Here is a 4,504-nt window from a genome sequence, read left to right as displayed (position 1 = left end):
CTCAGGGTCACCTCTCAAACCCCTCATACCTCTGCCTTGAGTGGGGTTGGCGAGGGCCCTGGGCCTTCACCGCTTGCCTGGCCCCATGGAGCCCCGTGTGGAAACCAGAGCCGTGCCACTGAGCATGGCCTATATGCGGGGCACCGTTGTGAGGACAGTGCGGCATGTGTGAACTCACTGGAGCCTTTGAACAGCCCCTTCTCCTCCTCCTTTTACAGATGGGGAAACTGAGGTGCACAGCCAGGGAAGGGGGAAGCCAGATGAGAACCCACTCGGCCACACGGCCTAGCTCTCACACCTGCGGCACCCTGACCATTTGTTGCACTGCCTGAACCTGGGGCTGCCATGCCAGCTGTAAAAAGGGCTAGACCTAGGGGTTCCCCTGGGGCTTCTGCCCACTTTGGGCTGGGAAGCCGCTGGTGGAGACCCCTGCGTCCTCCCATTGCCCAGCAGTAGCTAATAGGCATCTTGCCCAGACACAGGGAAATTCTGAACCATGCTAGGAGCTGGGAGGGCCAAACTCCTCACTGCGTCCATGGAGAAAGGAGCCCGGGGGGCTGAGTGTCCCGGGCCTGTCCCAGATGGGGCTGAGCCAAGGTTAGAGCCCAGGGTAGGGGGGTGGCCATATCCAGTGGGGTGACCCAAGCCGTTGGTTCCCCAGACCCAGAATGGTGGTGGTGGGGGGTCATACAGCATCTTTCTGGGGCTCCTCCATGCTCTTCCCTGCCCTTCCTCCCCCTGTCCAGGCCCCTCTTCATTTCAGGGCCTGAAGGCCACGATGCCATCGGGTGTGGCCTGGGAAGCGGGACGGAAGTGACAGGGGGTATCTCCCACAGCTGCTCAACAGTGATAGCCTGAAGTCACCATCTGGGGCTCCTGGTACCTCCCCACCAGTGGTGGAGTGGCCCAGCCCTCAGCAGGGCCCTGTGTGTCACCATTGTTTGGCGGGCAACTGGGAGCAGTCTCAGGCCCTGCACTCCTCTGGGTGGGGGCTCCCCCTGCTCCAGTCCCCTACCTCCTGACCCCTCAGGCTCCAAACAAGGCTTAGGCTTCAGCCTGCCTCCTGACAAGGAGGTTGACACAGGCTCACTGTCCCTTAAATAGCCACAAGGGTGGACCGCTGACGTTTGGCGCACTCTCACTATGCGCCGGGCATTGCTGCAAAAGTTGTACTCAGTACCCACTCACTTAATCGTCATATGAACCCATGCAAGCAGTGTTCTGCTCACCCTTCATTGTGCAGATGTGGAAACCGAGGCCCAGGGAAGCTTTGTTACCTGCTTAATGTCATATAGTCAATATTTGAAAGTAGGCAGGAGGGCCCTGGAGCTCCACTTTGGACTGTCACCCTGCTGCCTGAAGAACATTGAATTCAGTGCCCCCCCCACTTCCCATTGGCCCCTGTTATTGGGTAGATGGGAACACAAGCCCAGAGAGTGCCAGAGTTGGCTTCAGACTCCTTGTCCAGTGCTCCTTTCACTCCACTGCCTACAGCTGCCAAGGGAGCATTCCCAAGTGACTCAGTCCCCAGGGACTTTGATCCGGTCTCAGAGTCCTTCAGGCTCTCTGGGGATAGGGGCCGACCCTGGCCAAGGCTCCCTTTGGAGCCTTGGATCAGCCTCGGCCATCACCCCCCGTAATCGGGCTTCCAGTCAGCAGTTAGAGTAACCTCTCAGCACCTAGCCCAGAGAGGGGCTGCTTCTACCCAGCGTCACACAGCTTAGTTCTTGAGCCCTTGGAGTCCAGTGTTGCAGGGATGTCCCAGGGGTGGCTGGCACCCAGGACGGCATCCGTGGTGTCAGCCTCGGGTAGCAACACTCGTTTCCTGACGGGGCCTCGCTTGTTCCTTGTGTGCCTGTCTCCCCCTAACAAGCCTGAGCCGCCAGGCCTTGGTGCTGTGTTCAGAGGAGAAACAGCTTTGTACCACTTGAGTGCCGCCCCTTTAGAGCCTGGCTTCGGAGCAGCCAGCTTTCGGAGTCTGCAGCCTTGCCCAGTGATCCCGCTGGGGAACTACGTCTTCTGTCAAACTTGAGCAAGAAACTCTTGCAGGGCTGGTGAAAACACAGGGGGCTGGGGGCCTATCAGAGTTTTTGACTCAGTAGATCTCAACAGGGCCGAGAATTTGCCTTGTGACACAGGATGATGCTGACGCTGTTGGCCTACAGGCTGCACTTTGAGAACCACTGTCTCTACCTGCACTGTCCGATAATATGAGCCACAGAGGTCATTTTAAATTTCCCAGTAGCCATATTGAATAAGCAAAATGAAATAGGTGAAATTTATTTTAATAATATATTTTCTTTAACCCAGCATATTCTAAAATTAGCATTTTAACAGTTAATCCACATAAAAATATTAATGAGATTTTAAAAACTTTTTTTATATGCAATCAGTGTAACCCAGTGTCTATTTTATGCACACAGAACACCTCAGTTTGGGCTAGCCATGTTTCAAGCGCAGGACTGGCACATCTGGCCAGTGGGTACCATATTGGAGAGCCCTGTCGAGACCTCTCTGGGGAAGGGCCAGACTGTTGGCCACGTGCTTCCAGGCAGTGCCCTCTGCTGGCGGCTTGTAGTCCTGCCTGCCCAGGCAAAGGGCAGGAGACCCACCTGAGCACTGGGGTGCCCTCTCTCTCATCGCTCCCCATGTGACCGCAGAAGAGCTGGGAGAATCAGATGAGGCGGCAGTGGGACAACAGTAGACTTGATACATGGGGAAGGGACACTGGTCAGGGGCAGGGGTTCTCTGTTGAGATGCCAGGTGAGCCCCGGTCACATTGAGCCAGAGGTTACAGGGATTGAGTGACGCACGAGAGATTTAACGCCCACTCCTCTCCTTAGCGCTAGTGGGACGGGCTTAGGCTCACAAATGTACCCTGAGACTACCTCATGCCTGCCTCATGTAAGACCCCAGACTGTGCCCAGAGCAGTTTAAGCTCTGGCCCTGTCTTCAAAAAACAACGGTCGGGGGTCCTCCCTTCAAATTGCCCCCAGCCCCTGGAGCTTTCACAGCCCAGGAGGGGCTGTCTAACCTGCCCGCCCCCGTCCCCGCCCCCCCCCCAAAGCAGGACCAGCCAGCGGCTGCTTCCCACCGCCACATGGGGGCGCCCCGGCAAGCCAGCGTCTCCCCGCTCCAGCAGCAGATGCGTCCTGCTCCTCGCGCCCCGGTGGATGCCCAGGCTGCGGTAGTCGCGGACAGAATTCCTGTCTCTTCTGGGTCCAGTTCTTAAAGCGTGGCCCTCTCCGTCACCCTGCATCCCATAACCCCCCCCCCCCCACAGTCATGTCCCTGCTGCTGACTGTCCCCGGCTGCGCCTGGGAAGAGGTACAGACCTCGGTTTCCCAGCCCCCAAGCCTCTCCGGGACTGGCCCACGAACAGGGCAGTGGCATGTCCCCTTCTCACGACTCCGGCAGCATCTTTGGGCACCACCCCCAGCCCCCAGCCCGCTGGAGCTTTATCGGGACTAGGAGCGCGCACAGCCGGCCCTTCCATCCACTGCTCGCACTCGGGGTGCCCCCGCCCCCCGCCGCCCGCCCCCCCCGCCCCCCCCGCCCCCCGTCCCCCGCTCCCAGTGCGGGAGCGAGAACCGAAAGTGCGGCGCTGGGCATCCTCCGCCGTCACACCCGAACGGGCGAGGAGAAGAGGGTTACATAAACGGCACGGAAGTCTCGGTTATTACCTAACAAATACCCTCTGGCCACCAAGGGCACATCTGTCGCCTTACGTCGCGGGCGACCTCGCGCACCCAGACTTGCGCGCGCTCCGACTCCGGCTCCTTGGGACCCGGGTCACTGCCTCCGACCCGACTCTCCGGGGTCCGGAAGGCTCCGGAGGTGCCGCGACGCGAGGAGGGCCGACCGACTCTGGTCCAGCCGGGCGCTCTGCGCTCGCGGACATGGCCCCCCTCTGCCCCCGGGGTCCTCGCCACCGGCCCGTGGGCCCTGCAGGGAGACCACGGGCGCTCGGCGGGGGCCGGCCGGGCGGGGGGAACCACTTTGGGGCTGGGGGCTCCAGAGGGAGGCGTGGGAGCAGTCGGCGTAAGACGCGCGTGTGGAGGCTGGGATGGGTTCCCAGGAAGGTTTCAGGGAGAAGGGAGGGGGCCTAGGACCGCGCGCGGAAAACGCCGTTATTTGAGGGCGCCCCAGAGAGCGGAACCAGCCCGCAGGACTTAGCGCGGCTGCCGGGGCAGGAAGCGCGGAGGAATCGGGGTTGCCCAGGACAACGCGTTCTGGGCGGAGCTGCTGTGGGGATGAAACGTTTGGAGGCTGGGGGCGGGGCCTGGGGAGGCGGGGAGGGGGCGGAGCATGGGGGGTCTGAGCCAGAAACGACGTTGTGACTGGCGGAAATCCCATGCTCTGGGCGGGGCCTGAGCTGGAGCTGTGTTGAGGTTGGGGCGGGGCTTGGGGAGGGGCGGGGGCGGGCCCCGAGAGCGGGAGCTGGAGGCGGAGACGTGGTTGGCGGGGACGGAGCGCCCTGGGAGGGATCGAACCGGCGGGGGCG

This window comes from Lontra canadensis, unplaced genomic scaffold (assembly GCF_010015895.1).
Source record: "Lontra canadensis isolate GAN:19392208 unplaced genomic scaffold, GSC_riverotter_1.0 scaffold108, whole genome shotgun sequence".
Taxonomy (NCBI): domain Eukaryota; kingdom Metazoa; phylum Chordata; class Mammalia; order Carnivora; family Mustelidae; genus Lontra; species Lontra canadensis.
This window is presented reverse-complemented; position numbering follows the sequence as displayed.